The sequence below is a fragment of the Nematolebias whitei genome, chromosome 12, assembly GCF_014905685.2.
Source record: "Nematolebias whitei isolate Nwh7 chromosome 12, NemWhi1, whole genome shotgun sequence".
Taxonomy (NCBI): domain Eukaryota; kingdom Metazoa; phylum Chordata; class Actinopteri; order Cyprinodontiformes; family Rivulidae; genus Nematolebias; species Nematolebias whitei.
In genome coordinates, this window is record NC_056509.1 from 40,142,250 (window position 1) to 40,158,472 (window position 16,223).

The following is a 16,223-nucleotide window of genomic DNA, read 5'->3' on the forward strand; positions in this document are numbered from 1 at the left end:
ATGACAACATCTATGACTGAATATTTTCCATTCAACCTTTATTTATCCAGGTTAGTCTCGTTGAATCATAAGGACTCATTTTCAAGAGAGACCTGCAGATAAGGTACAGACCACAATAAACAGCCATGAAGTGCATATAAAATGAAAAGTAAATAAAATGATGATATTAAACAAAATAAAAAAGCTACATTATGAAACAAGGTAAAACACTAAAAACAGGAATGTCTGCATTGACTTTTGCATTGAACTTGATAGCTGTTTAAAATCTCTTATATAAGTCAAAATCGACAGATTCAGATCTTCTTGCAAGGTGTTCCAGGATACAGGAGCAGAGTAAGAAAATGCCTTTTTGCTGAGTTCAGTCCACACTGAGGGGACGCTGCAGGTAATGATGTCTTGAGATCCCACGCTGTAGCTGCACTTACGATGTGACATGTAGGACGAGATATATGAAGGCAGCAGACCAAGGAGTGATTTAAAGATGAACATGTACCAGTGTGAGAGTCTGCGTGAAGTTAATTATGACCAGTTAACCAGGGTGCAGTGATGGGTATGGTAGTTACAACTAATTATGACTCAGCGTGCCGTGGTAGACAGCATCCAATATCTGCAAGGTGCTTGCAGGAGCAGTCATATAAATAATGTCACCATAGTCAATGGCCGGAAGGAAAGTAGCAGCTACAAGGTGTTTCCTAGCATTCAGGGTTAGACAGGATCTCTTTCTGAAAAAGAAACCCAATTTTAATTTCAGTTTCTTTATCAAGTTTTTGACATGCAGCGTAAAAGAGAGATGTGCATTGACCAAGATTCCCAAGTATTTGTAAGAATCTACAAACTCAAAAGGGACACCATTCATAGGTAAGAAAGGAGAAAGGACTGCTTGTACCAACTTTCTGTTTGAAAACAACATCCTTTGGTTTTATCAATTAGCACCAGTTTGAGACAGAACAAATCTGAATGAATTATGTCAACTGCAGACTGTAAAAGCTGGAAAACCTTAACAACTGATTTAGCTCAACAATAAACAACTGTATCGTCGACATAGAAATGAAAGGATGCATCAAGAATGTTTTGATCTACATTACTTATGTAGATTGTAAAAAGAGTGGGTCCTAAGACTGAGCCTTGTGGTACACCATAATTGACAGTTAAGTAACTGGAAGAACTACCATTGTGTTGAACACATGTATTATTATTATTATTATCCATCCATCCATTATCTTTACCCGCTTATTCCATTTTGGGTCACGGGGGTCGCTGGTGCCCATGTCCAGCAATCACTGTGCGAGGGGCGGGGTACACCCTGGACGGGTCGCAAGTCCATCACAGGGCCACATAGAGACAAATGAGACAAACAACCATTCACTCTCTTACTCACACCTAGGGACAATTTAGAGTTACCAATCAGCCCAACATGCATGTTTTTGTTCTGTGGGAGGAAACCGGAGCACCCGAAGAAAACCCACGCATGCACGGAGAGAACATGCAAACTTCACCCAGAAAGGCCCCTGGACTGGGGTTTGAACCAGGGACCTGCTCGCTGAGAGGCAGCAGCTCTACCAGTTGTGCCAACGTGCTTCCTATTATTATTATTGATTTATTATTATTTTTTTATTATTAGTGTTATTGTTTTGGCATTTTGTGGCACTGGAAAATTATTGGATATATTTGTTGTGCTTTTTCTGCTATTTCAACAGACTTGGCACACTAACAAATAGATGAGGCAAATGTTAGTTTGACCAAATGTCATGCCTCGTAGATATTTTGCTGGCATTAGTAAAAAGTTTTAGTTGTATGTAGACCTATGACGTCTTTGTTTTAATAAAAAAAAAAAAAATTAAGGCTCTAACATACATATTAACAACACTTTGCATTCTCAGCAGAAATCCTTTCTTTGTGAATTAGCAGAAATTTAGTGTGATGAAGAAACTGTTGGTTAAAGCGGTCAATGTCCTGGCAGAGTCATAGCCAAACAACAGTCAACAAAGATGACTACTAATGCTAACGGTGCTTTTTAAAATCAGCTGTGGTCATAGCTGAGAAATATTTATTCATTAAAAGAATAAAGAGCACCGAAGACCATTGTCTGTGAAAACATGCCATTTCTCTTCTGGCTGTTGGCTTTAATTTGACTAACGAGCTCTCTTGTGTTGATGTGAATGGTCAAAGCTAACCCATTAATCAAGAACAGCCAGATTGTTAAATAGCTTCTTTCCAAAAGCAGTGAGATGCTTAAACTCCCATTAAAACAAACAGAACTAAATGTTCTTTTAATACCACTATTTTTATTTTTTAACTGTTTATGAATATTTTAATCATTGTAACTGCAGTTTGTAGTTGTCTTCCAGATATGTTATTTTATCTGTGAGATTTATTTATTTTCGACACACATTTACAGTTTTAAACTGACCATTGGTCAGAACTATTTTAAGCTTCGACATGGGTTGCAATTTTGTTCTTCTGTGTAATTTTCTCATTATTTTTCTTTCCTACCACAGCCAGCAAAAAAAAAAAAAAAACCTGCCTCACCGTAATTCAAACTTTATGTATTTTTAAATATTGAGTAAGCTAGCATATTTGTATCCTTAAATTTTGTTAGCTTCAAAAAATGTTAGCTACAAATTGTTAGCACAAGATAGTTAGATGCTAACTTATGCTAACTGCATCTAGCTAATGGAGTTTTCTGTTTGAGGTTTTAAATATCAAACCAACAAAGTACCGGAGTTGCTGCCGTTATACTCCCAGACAACATGAGCTAGCTATTTGGTGTTTCCATTGAGTCCTTATTCAGCCAATCTAATATAGAGAATGTGTTGCAAGAAAGAAATAATACACATGAATTGATGACTAGTACCTGGTAAACGCAAGGTAAGTGTAAGTATAAAGGTAGGACTACTAGGCCTATGTAGTGTACTGTATATATTATTTTAATTCAACCTTTACTTGTACAGCCTAGTCTCATTGAGCCATAAGGACTCATTTACAAGAGGGACCTAATGTCTTCTAGCTACTTTTTTATGAGATGTGGAACAGAAATTTTGCCAAACCTGACACAAAATGTGCTAAACTAACTTGGATGTTGCTCATAGTTTTCACTTCAAAATTCAGCTTTAGCCTGGAGCCACAGGTACCTACTTTGCACAGATAATCGTGTGGATGCTTCTAAAACATTTATACGATTAACATCCATTTTTCTTCTAAAAGTTTTTTGGCATATAGCTCTCCAGTTGTGTTATTTCAACAATTCTTATATCAAAACTTTCAGCTCATTCAAGATGTTCCTGCTTTAACTTTATTTGTGCAGTTTTTACTTTCAGAAATATTTAACTTTTTCAGCTGTTTTTCTAATAGAAAAATAATTTAGCTCTCTTCATTTCCTTTGAACCGATTGGGCTGTTTAAAACCTTTTACTTCTCATTTCAGTGTGTGTACTGGTTCAACTTTATTCAGCTTCGTTGTGCTAATTTCAGCTTTCTTTACCTCCTTTCAGCTTCTTTTAGCTGTTTTTATGCTCTTTTCTGTTTTTTCCTGCTAATTTCAGCTTTTGTGTGTTTTTTTTTTTTTTAGATTATTTCAGCTAATTTAAGCTTTTTTTGCTTCTTTATGCTAAATACAACTTTTTTAGTTATATTTTTAGGTATTTTCCTGGTAATTTTAGCCTTTTTTATTTTTTCTATAATTTTTTTATTTTACTAATTTCTACCTTTTGTGTTTCTTTTTAATAATTTCAACATTTTTTCTATTTTTCCAGTATCTTTCAGCTAATTTCAGCTTTTTAAAAACCCTTTCAGCTATTTTTAAGCCTCTCTTTCTATTTCAGCTTGTTCTGCTCATTTCAGCTGTTTCTTTTCTAGTCATCTTCTGTCGTTTTTCCTTCTGCTTTTTGCTTTTGTTTTCCTGCAAATGACAACTCACATGAACAGTTTAGTGATGAATCCTGTTCAGCCTAGTTTAAACTTCTTCAGCAGTTTTCAGCAAAAATCATTCCGTAATAAGTGATCACATTGTATTTTGGCAGGAAATGCAATTTATCTCATTTTTGAGCATCCCTTGATTTGTATTAACGTGGAGAAGCCTGAAATAGTGCAAGTCTTCATGATCTCTACATTTGCATCAGCCATCTACAGGACAATAATTTACCATTAATTGCTTTTGTTTTTAGTTTTTAGGGTTTTTTTCCCCAGAAAAATACACCATCACTGCTAAAAAGCAAGCTTTTGTTTAAACCTCCATTGCCTCCAGCATGGTGCCTATTTGATGACATTACATGACTATTGGTGGACTGATTCTATAAAATGACTTGGGGTCACTTGATGTTGATTCCCTCCTACAAAAACATTGTTTACAGCAGAAATATCGTTTTTGCTGAAGTAAAAAAAAAAGATAATGTGAATAAAATCCAAAGGTTTGAAAAAGAATGTAGCCAGCTAATCCACCAGGTCAGGCTTTTTTCTGAGTTTGGTCAGTGTGGACCACTACAGGCTTTCCTTGGTAGACTCATTTTGATTCTGCTCATCACCAACTCCTCCTCACAAAACAATTTGAAGTGAACAATGCACTCATTTACTGACTCAGCCCACTCACTCGCATTTATTTAGTGACATCCTTCATCTATTCAGCTGGCGAGATAACCTTGTTAAAAAGGCCTAGGAAGCAGGCAAACTTTTTTTAAACAACTGCTTGCCTCTGTAGCAACTGGTGTGTCCATAGTCGTAGATCAGCGGTGTGCAGTTTACACAAGGACAGGCCTGAAGGCTCAATCAGCACTTACTGCATTAAAAGTGCGAGTGTTTGCAGTCTCAGCACGATGCTCACCCCAGTGGTAAATGATAATCCATTCGGCTTTGGTTTCCTTGTTTCAAAATGCACATTGCTTCACTCACTGGTGAGCACAGAAGTGTGTTGTCAGGCTCAGATATCTGTCCCTGGACAAAAGCGTCTGATATCAGTGTTTCTGCTTTAACCCCGAAACACACCTGACGGATCGTGAAAACCAGCACCGCTCCCATTTAATAGCACAGGAGAATCACATTGACTTAATTTATTGTCTGATTAAAATTCAGCCTTTGCCGTCACCTTAGCAACTGCTTGGGAAAGAAAAGGTGGGTGGCGTGGGGGGCTGCGAGGCAGGCTCGTAAAGCCTGTTGGCGTTTGTCTCGGTGTAGCGTGTGAGTATATCTGTCGCTGCAAACTTTCATATCCTCACAGAAGTCCTTGTACTTGTGGCAAAAGGAACATTTTATGTAGGCTCTCGACCTTCTGTTGTGCAAGACAGAGACTAAATTATCTCTGTGGCCTCCTGCTTCAAAAGAACTGTGATTAGTTTTTTCCCCTCAATCAGCCTGGAGAGCAAATGCATTTGTTGCTTCCATGCAAATAAAAAAGGACATGGAGGCCACACTCTTTTAGCTCTGAGCTCCTAAACATAGACAACACATTTACACACTAAAGTATTTTGGACAGCAATAAACATCCATAGGGGCAATTTAAATTTTAACCCCGCTGTTGCCCTTGGGTCAAAATGGCTTTAGGCCTTGGTGGTTCAGTTTGACCTGAGGGCAGCAGGAGGATTAATCAAGTATATTAGCTATTACTTTATACATTACAAAATTTGTCACATTTGAACTACATTATCTATTTTTTTTCCTCACTAGCTCTCGTGCAAGACGGACGCCTTTCTTCCCTCTCCTGTTCTCCTGCTTTTTCGCTCTTGTGTATCAGAGCTCCTATTTACACATCTTCCGAATTGTAAACTACTGTCATGGATCTGGTCAGCTGGATTTTCAACGCAATCAATGACATTTTTTCAACAAAGTGAAGGGTCCTGGAGAACTCTCATGCCCCAATGAGACGCATGCGGCAGGATACATCATGAATTGGAAGCTGATGTGCCTTTCCATATTGTCTCAGGAAGACGCTGAAGACATTGAAATCATGATAGCAGAGTTTCTGCTTTTTGGCACCAGTGGATACCTATGTTATTGGCTATTGAAGAAGATGATGGCCACAGTTTCGGCCATGACAAGACTGCGAGCCTGTGTGAAGGTTTGTTTTGTGCTTCGAACACTCAAAATCAGCTGATTTACGAGCTAAACCGTAAGATGGAAGCGATTTGTGAGAAACGCAGGCCACTTGCGGCTTCTGGGACTTGCCAGCATGTTGGGGACAATCTTGGAGGGAACTAATAAGCACAGACCATTGGAATGCCCACAATTCTGGCCATTTTGGATCGAAAGTACCAGCAGAACTCAAGGCTGATGAGAAAAAACAGTCTGCCTGAAAAAAATCAACAATTGGGGCTTATCTGGATCTGACTTCCCTGTTTGGCCTCGAAGCAGGCCGACTTATCAAATTTCTCCTGGGATATGTGTAAACAAAGAAAATTCCTTGAATGACACCAACACCTTAACAGGACTATGAGCTTTATGGAAGTGCTTCATAGACAAATCTCACTGTCTTATATGTCATGTGTCTATAAATGTCCTTGCTGGCAGAGTTTTTTGATGTCTTAAATCATGTCCTGATAAGGACAAGGTGTGAAGAGATCTTTTTTGTAGTACCACTATCCTCCCTTCGTGGCCTTTTCCCTTCTTCTATCTAAGAGAATAAGGGGTCGCACTCTTAGGAGCAGCAGCAACGTGCACTCCGCCCATCTTTCGGACAATTGTACGAACATAATCTCACTGTATTTCGGTACAATGATAATAAAGCTTATTTTGGTTCTGATTTATTTTAAGTAGCAACTTTTAGCTAACAAATCTGATTATATTTGAACTAAAAACATTAATAGGATGGGCAGTGATTTATGAATCTAGTTAAAATGGCCACATTTGAAGAATTAAAGCCATTGTCATGACCATTTAGTTTTATCTGCACCTGGTAGTAATATGCCAAATTGTTTTTTTTTTAATGGCACTTTTCCAGTTGGGATTGGGATGCTTTTTTAATGACAGAACACCTATCACACCCAACTCCCCAAAATAAGATAAAAAGACACAACTCAACATTTCCCAGCATTTTCTTGCCATCATGATTAGTTTTTAAAAATGTATAAAATGGTCAATCAACTTTTCTGACAAAATACATGGATCCTCTTCAGGCTGAACCATCAAGGTGAAAATTAGAAAAGGAGCATTCATAGCTAGTATGGCAGTAGCATGCTTTTGTTTCATCAGTGTGTGTGGGGGAGGGTTCATCTGCAGAAGTTTGGGTGTGTAAAGTCAGTTTTAATTCAACTGTGTGGCTGCAGTGGTTTTTCAGGAAAAACACAAACAGGAAACTAAATCATGAAGCTTCAGCTGAGATTATGGCACACTGAGAAGCTTCTTTTGCTCAAGGATTTCTTGTACGGACACAAAACGATGTAAGTATAAGGAGTCAACCCAATTCAAGATGGCTGCCACAGCAACCTTTGCCAACAATAACTATGACTTACTCAAACTTGAAAATGGCAGGACTGTATTTATTTATTTAATCTGGTAAATTTAGGTCATTTGAACCCAGAAAGATTGTTTCTAACTCACCTAAACAAAATGTGTCCAAATTGTAACAGCACTTTTATTGTTTACGTTTTAATCATTTCTTTTTTTACAGTGTATATGTTTGTATAAAGTAATCTTTCGAACAGCTTGGGACTTTAAAGGTAAAATCCAACAGACTAGACTGAACCACCTGTTCTTTCTGGCTTCTTCTTTTTTTTTTACATCTCTTTTCTTACTGCCCATCCTTGTTCCCCACATGTAAATTCAGCTCCTCACTAGGATGCTGACTTGTTGCCAGTTGTGTGTGTGCGGCGGTGGTGGTGGGGTTGCCATGTATCTGCAGTGTGGCTGCAATGGAGGTCTCCCCCCCCCTCCCCCCACTGCACACTATTGGTATGATATGATTGTTTTCTTCCCAGACGTCCAGGCTACAATCTGATGGATTTTTCTCACAAGCAGAAGTGGGGAAAGTGGGTATGAGTCAGAAGAAGAGGGAGCATGCAGGAGAAAGAAGCGTGGGAGGGAGATGGGGGGGCATAAACAAAAACACAGAGAGAATGAATGTTCCTGCTGAATATTTGTCTTTTAGATGAGTGTGTGTGCCGCAGCGGCGCCCCACTTGGCAGCTCTGGGGGCCAGTTTGATGGGTCCCCTCCACTAACATGCTGTCGTTTCCTTTAGCTGCCTGACGAGGAGATGAACAACACAGACATTATCAGGTAAGCTTCTCCCCTCCATCTCTCCCTTTCCCTCCCTCACTTGCTCTGCTCGTATCTTCCAGCGCTCCATCATCACGCCCCCGCGTTCTCCCTGTCTTCTTCCTTTAAGCTCCTTCCCTCCCACTCTTCTTTCTGTCTTTCCACTCTTGCACAGAGTCTATCTGCCTCACTCCCCCTCTGCCTTTTCCCTTTTGGCTCAGCTGCTGCTGCTGGAGTGGCGTGGTGCTGGCGGCAGCTGTGCTGGTGTGTGCATGTGTGTGCATGTGTGTTTGGGGTTTCTCTGAGCTTTAAGGGAAAGCTGGGTAAACCAATCCAGATAGCACATACAGAGAGGCTCCACCAGCTGGATTTTTATCCCTCCGTCTCCAGGATGAAGCTGTGCATGAGCAGAAGGTACTGCCTTTGCATTCTTGATTTGGATGACAAAGCTGACTTGATTTCATAAATATGTCTTTGGATGAATATGTTTATGCGCCTGTCAGCGTGATGTGGCTGTACTTGTGCTGTTACTTTGTGCTTTCTGATGCAATTCTGGTTGGAATGATCTCCTTTTTATTGTTTTTTTTTTTTTGCTAAAAAAGCTCAATAATGTATGCAGGTATGTATTTGATCCTTTAGCTGGAACTGTTTTGTGGGGAATCATTCACAAAATGTTTGCATTTTTCTTGAATGCATTAAGTTTGTAAGAAATACTGACCATCCATGACTTATACATGTGTGTTTCTGCATGTTTTTTGAACAGTCACCTGTAGGAATACACAGGCAAAACACGACGAAAGCGCTTCACCACCAAAAAAGCAGCAATATTTCTGTTCTTTTACGTGCCGCTAGAAGCCAGAGAGTCTAAAATGTTCGCTCAGACCTGAGTGAGAACCTTCAAACGCTCGTGTAAACAGATTTTAATGAGCTTCATTATTAAATTAGAAGTGCTCAACCACTTTTCTGATTAAACTTGCATTAGGCGGGAACTGAAGTAGCAACAGATAAATTAAAAAAGCAAAAGCGGCAAAAAGGAACAGTTTCATCCACCTCGCTCTCATTTTTACCTCACTTGTAGACAAGTTTTAATTGACACAATTACTAATGAACCATTATTAATCCAACACAGATGGAAATAGATCCCCAGCTTTTCCTTTCTTGTTCGATTACTGATGGTGTTATTACGATTTCAGGCAGATTAGAATTTAAAAGCCGTTTAAGCAGCCGATGAGGGGTAATTAATCCTGACGGGGTGTTTCCTAATGTGAGACATCAATTGTCTTCACTTCTGTGTCACAGCTTTAATTGAATTATAGCAGCTCTGCAGAGATAAGAGGTAGTCCTACGTCTTTTGGCCTCAGCTTTTTATGTTTTTATTGCACAGGAAACAATGTTACCTGAAGCCATAAAAAAAGAGTATAAAAAGAAGCTGGACCCACCTCAATTTCTGACCCTAACTTTTAAAAACAACCTCTCTGCGCAGAGCTCATCGCCAACACGCCTTCCAGGCCCAGTGATGAAATATCCTGAAATCTTTTCCACTTTCTCCCTCTTTCATAATTCCTGTCCCTCCCTCGGCCGAGTCCCTGCACTGGGAGCCCTGCAGCGGAGATGGGGAAGTAAATTTTGCACGGTGACACACTTCAAGCGTTGGAGCACCAACGCACACCAAAAGAGGCTTCTTGGGCGTTCGAACGAGACTTAAAATGTCGAGTTTCTAAAATATCACTAGATTGTCAGGGAATTTAAAGTGTTTTTATAAAAATAAGTATGACATTGCTACTCTGACAACCCCCCCCCCCCCCCAAAAAAAGTGGCAGTTGCCCTCAGAGAATGATCGACGAATGAAATCTAAAATAAAATTATGCTTTTCTCGTGAAGACTCCTGGTGGCAAAGGAATTGATTTAGCAAAGTTTTAAAAATTTTGATGGAGAAGATTATTTTTCTTTTCCCAAGTAACGTCATAAAATGAACTTTAAGTGAATGTAATTTAAAAACTAATACCCATTAAGTTTCATGTATTTGTAAAAGATGAATGGGGTGGCAAATAAAACTCAAGATGTCCTTCAAAATGTATCAGTCGCAGTGGGGAAAAAGTGCATAATTTATAGTCTGTGTTTTATTTATTTAAAAAAAATGCTACTGTAGAAGAGTCCTTTTGAAGTTTAGTCAGGAGTTTTTCCTTTCCACTGTTGCCTTCATGCTTGCTCAAGATGAGAGTTCTCTGATGGAGTTCAATTTAAAGCAGTCTGCTCCTCAGATAAATAATGTTAAATTTTTATTTTTTATATCAATGTTTCTGTTCAGTGCCCTGAGATGACTTCTGTTGTGACTTGGCACCATATATATAAACTGAATTTAATTTAATTTAATGATCTTAGAGTAGAGCGACATGTCCATTTTAGCCTCTGTGCAAAATTACTGCCTCCTTTTTGGGAAACAACCCCCCCCCCACACACACACTTAGACCGGTGATGAACAGAACTGGGTTTGCAAAAAAACACAGGAGCATAGCACTGCTTTGAAGCTTTTACATGCCCAAAAATTATAACCAGTCAAGCAAACTGTTACCTATTGTCAATGGTAATGGTAAATGGACTGTATTGCCCCTTTCTATCTTATCAAGATACCCAAAGCGCTTTACACTACAATCTGTGTCCTCATTTACCCATTCATACAGCACTCTACAAGATCTCTACAAAGCTAATTAAACAAATCATTCTAAAGAAACTAATCAGTGCTTTATCCCATTCATACACTGATGGGACACACATCAGAGGCAACGAGGGGTTCAGTGTCTTGCGCAGTAACACTTCGGCATGTGACTGCTGGTGAATTCGAACCCCCAACTCTTGCATTGGAGGACGACTGCTCTAACCACTCAGCCACAGCCGCCCATAGAGAAAGTTTTTATGTAAAAAAAACTTTTATAAATATGGATTATAGTTAATCAGACTGAATAAATAATGCCACCAGTGGTTATTTTAGTTGCTTTATTTGAATATTTTGGTTGACGGAAATTAAATACGGTAAATTAATTACAGTGTTAGGCGCTAATGTGGGTTAACCTGTAGTTGCAGAAGTGTTTAAAAAAACATTTTAAACTCTGAAACAAATAAAACTACTTTGGTGGAAGTGCAAGTAACCTCAGACTTCAACATCAGATTTTATTTTTTGATCATGCATATATAGTTTGCTATTTACATCCTCGCTGCAGCTGGAGAGAAGCCACAAATCTCCTCACTTTGTTTAGAGAAGCAACAAAAAATAGAAGCTGGTAAAAAAACACATTTACATTGGGGAAAAATGCAACATAAAATGTTTTAATCACAACACGAATATTATTTTCCTGCTGACATCACCTGGCGCTTGTTTTTCCCCTAAAATGGGGCTGTTTGAAGGAGCAGGAATGACGCGACGTCACCCCCCTCTAACCAACCATTACTCAGTGTTTACTCAGTTTAACATCGAGCAACTTCTGAGGCTATGTAATTTAAATATTTATTGATCAGTTCAGTGAACTGCATTATTCTTTTAATATTTTGCCCATTTTTCTTTAAAAACAATATTTGTGTTTTGACTTTCCCTCACATCTTGAGACATTTTTAGACTTTTTAAGGCATGTTGTCTAGAAAACTGAATGCAATAAATGTAAGGAAGTGAAGTGTCACACTTTTAGCACAAAACAGGAGAACATTCTTGTCAGAGGCCTTCTCCCTACAGGGGGTGTCCTGCATGGTTTGGAGGATGGAGGGGCTGAGAGATCACACACCAACTTGCATGTTGCAGTTCGTTTGTTGAGTCGTTCGCTGCTCTTTCCATTTTCTATTCCCTCCCAGTCCTGTTCAGAGCTGTAGCTGCTGGTGCCTCTCTTCAGTGGCCAAAATGTGGGAGGTGAGGCACACCCTGGACAGGTTGTCAGTCCAACACAGAGACAGGCAGGGACAAACTATTCAAGTCTCCTGTCAGTCTTAGATGTTTTTGTTTTGGTCTGTGAGAGGAAACTGAATTGCATCTGCACAGGGAGAACATGTAAATTTCACACTGAAAGGCTACAGCCAAGTTGTGAACCTGTGACCATCAGAACAAAGCTGAAGAGGTCATTGTCCCCAGCAGATATAAACAATCTCTCACAATGTTTCTCAAAGTTCAGTTGGGACCCAATTGTTGGTTCTGATACATCAAGTGTGAGGTCTCGCAATAAAATGGAGAAATTAATCATAATATAATAAAATATACTTTCAGTTATTGTTACAATAAATGACAGGAGTAGCTATAAATTAATCTTTTTAAATGGTTGTTTGGGCAGTTAAACTTATTTATTGGTCTATAAGTAATATTTTTGTTCTTTGACAAATAGTAAATGGGCTCAAAAGTGTTTTAAATTCAAGTATTTGGGGCCAGAAGTTGAAAACTTTGAAAGTTACTGCTCCAACATATGCTATAGATAATCTAGCACACATTTTACAATAGCGCTGACAGGGCAAAGTGTCCAACAGCCCCTGGAGTAACATCTGGATATTTAAAGGGCAGCCCTGCAGTGAGATGGATGCTACATCCAGCAGTAAATTATGAAATGACCACCAGGTAATAACAGAGGTGAAATATTAGAAGTGAAAACAAAATATCCCGAGTGAGTTTGAGGGTAACAAAATCTACAAAATGCCTCTGAAGTCTTTTTATTAACACACTGCTTCAGTTTTTTTCTCCAACATCTGCACCAAAAACAAACTGAATTTCTCATAAGTTGTCTTTTCTTTTTCTGCTTTTCTCTGTTTTTGCACAAAACAGCCCGGCCTCTTCAAATAACACATAAAGAACAAGCCCAGTCACGTTGTGCACTATTACAATGAATTTTGCTGTTTTTTCGTTGTTGTTTTGTGTGTATGTGTGTGTTTTTAGTATCCTCGCACCACACAAAAGATGCCACTCTGCAGCTGTATGTAATGAATTAGAGTAGGTACGAGTCATATTGTGTTACTGGTGGTAAAACTGGGCTGGGCAGCTCTGGGACTTAGCTTTTGTGCATATACTTTGTCATTACAGTCCTCTTAACTTCCTATCTCCTCAATAATGTATTTAACACTTTTCTCAGACTTAAAAGCATGCAGAGCCACATTTCTTTATGAACGTTTGCAAACGCAGCACTGCAACTTAGCTTCTGCTTTCCAACTCAGCAGTCCTACTGTCCTTGTTTTTACAGGAGATGCAGAACTTAAATATTGAATGTCGTTAAACAAAGCAGAAAATAAGAGAACTATGGTTAGTAAAGATATACAAGAGAATGCACTTACAGAAACATTATATTGTATTTAACTTCTGACACTGTTACCTGCAGAATGATGAAGCAATGCACAGAACCAAGACACTTTTCCACATTCTTTAAAGTACAGATTGTTCTTTGTCAGCTGGAAGAAAACCTCATAGTTTACCCTTAATTTTACCAGTGCAAAGTGACACAGAAAATGAATAAAGTGTATTTAAATGGCATGCAAAAGTGTGACAAAGTTCTGTGCTGAAAGGCAGTCTTAGTTCTAAAAGAAAAGATGTTATAGAAGCTAGTCCTGTTATTGATTTTTTTGTCTTAATTCATGTAAGACAGCGAATAAATTTTGTTGCCACAGCATGCAATGGTTTGTTTTTGACTGGGCTTCACCACTTAAATCTTTAGGGTTGAAATAAACCTGAAACTATCAAATTAGATGACTGCAAAGCTTTCAGCCTCTATTTCAGTTTACCTGAGGTCACTAAAATTAGGTCAACAATAGAATATATTTCTGGTATCAAGAAGTTTGACAATTTTGATGTATTTGTGCACATTTCCACTATAATCAAAGTAAAGTTTATTCAGATTAAGTGCATAACTGCATTTCAGAATTGCATATATTTGGAGAACTATGGAGTAAAGCTTTTAAATGGTGCCATTTTAATATAGTTCATGATATTTATAGGTTTGAGTTATACAAAGTTGCAACGAGATCTTTTAATTGCAGCTTTTGTAGAACATTGTTTTGCCAAGGGACTTCAAAATAGTTACTCACTGCATATCCCAGGTATCCCAGATTTTCTTCTATTTTCTTGGTGTCACAATATAATTGATCCTGCCTATTAGATGCTTCTATTTTCTTTGAGCAGGTTCTCGTAATGTTTGCGATTTTAAACTAGATGTATTTTTTCAGAGGAGGCATGAGAGTGAGGTTGATCTGAAGAGCGTAAAGCGCAGTTGCGAGCTGCTGAAGTGGGCAAAGAGCTCTAACAGATTAATGCTTTCTTTCTGCCCTGTGTGGTCTGAAGAGTCAGCCTCTTCCTCCTACTTTATCTGCGGGTCTCTCCCTCCTGAAACACTGACATCTCCTCTGGGAGTCATTAACTATCATCTAAGCCCCATTATCCGTTTCCCCTTTGTCCTCTTCAGCACCAGAAATCAGATTGCCCAGGTCAGATATAGCCCGCACCGTGGTAAAGCTGCCCTAAGTGTTTTTCTGCTTATGACAGCGGTTTTTTAATTTATTTTGTTTTATTAATTCATATAGAAGTGAGCATGTTAATGTAATAGAGTTGGAATGTTTGAAGCCAAATTTTCTATTTTTATCATTATCACTTTACTTTCATCAGATTTGAAGAAAAATCCCAAATGTAAATGAAGAGATTAGACAAAATGTACTTGTGTTTTGCTTGAGAAAACAGACCTGTGGATGAAATTTTAGGATTCAATTCATTTGAGATTAAAGGTAAGAGCCTGAATTAGTCAGATGAACATTTGAATGGATCAATCAAAAATAAATGAAATAATGATTGATCTTTTAATATGGTACAAATATGTGATAGCATAAAACAAAAAGGAAATCCCATACAATAAGAAGTTGAAGCTCATCAAGAGTTTAGACTGCATTGATTTTTTTATATAAACATTTTTTTCTCTCTAGAAGAGGTTAACCTACAAAAGTCACCTCGAGCAAGACATGCTGTGAGGTCAGCAAGAACCAAGTTTAGGCGTAACTAAACTTTTTTACAAATAAATTGAAAAATCCCATAAACTAGTCAGTTACACAAATAAAACCCAAAGAATAAAGCAGAAATAGCTATGAATATTTTTAAAAAGTTAGCTATGTGTCCTAAACTTATTTCAGCAGCAAAGTGTGGAAATCTCCATTGATAGCACTTTATGTGTGGAAATACATCAACATTTTAGGGCTAAAAGTGGCAACTTTAGCTACACTTAGCTAACAGCTAATCAAGACAAAACTGGGTCAAATAACAACAAATCTTTGGTGTAAACCGGTACCATGAGCATTAAATAAAATGTTTTATTCTTAAAACTTAATGTTTTAAGAATTGAGCAAGTGAGTATTCACATTTTATTGAGAGATATAGTAAATTAAGATACAATTTCAATTCAATTCAGTTTATATATTGCCAAATCACAACAAATTTGTTTCAGGGCACTTTACGTAGACATGCACATACATAGAAAAGTCAATTAGTATAGTTCTTTATCTAATGAAATCAGGGCCCCTAGTTAAACAAAAATGGGCTTATCTTTGGCTAATGCTAAATTAAGCTAACAAAATCTAATGTGAGCAGCTGTAAAACTCAGTATTGTGAGTACTGTTTATTTATTAATCTTTTTTTAGACAAATACAGCAGAAAGTTTAAGAAAATAATAAATTTTATTAATCAAAGAACACATTTGTTTTTAAATAGCTCTTTTGTGTTTGGATGTTAAATATGAAGCTAGCACGAAAAAATCCTACAGTAGTCCTTCGCTACTTCGCGGTTTGTGCTTCGTGGACTCGCTCTATCACGGTTTTTCAAAGTAAGATTGAACATGTCACATAATTGGCTGACTTATGGATGAGCTGCATGATTGGCATGGAATTTTTATTTAAAATAGAGTAATTTAAATTATTTAGCACCAGTGTGCAGCCCAAGCTGCAGAGTGCCATATCTCCACTCTGCAGCGGAGAAGTGGGCATGGCCAAGGGCACTGGCAGGTGGCAGAGTGCAGCAGGAGACAGAGAGTTGAAATCATTACATTATGTG

The 16,223-nt window shown here is 38.1% G+C and overlaps 1 protein-coding gene across 1 annotated transcript in view; it reads left to right on the forward strand.

Moving 5' to 3' along the window:
* The first annotated feature begins 8,483 nt into the window (after positions 1-8,483).
* The window catches only part of si:dkey-174m14.3 (uncharacterized protein LOC563117 homolog), a 30,034-nt gene continuing 22,294 nt past the window's right edge, over positions 8,484-16,223 (forward strand). The window contains exon 1 of the mRNA XM_037685576.1: positions 8,484-8,593. The gene's annotated coding sequence lies outside the window, so the exon portion shown is untranslated. The remainder of the gene's footprint in view (positions 8,594-16,223) is intronic.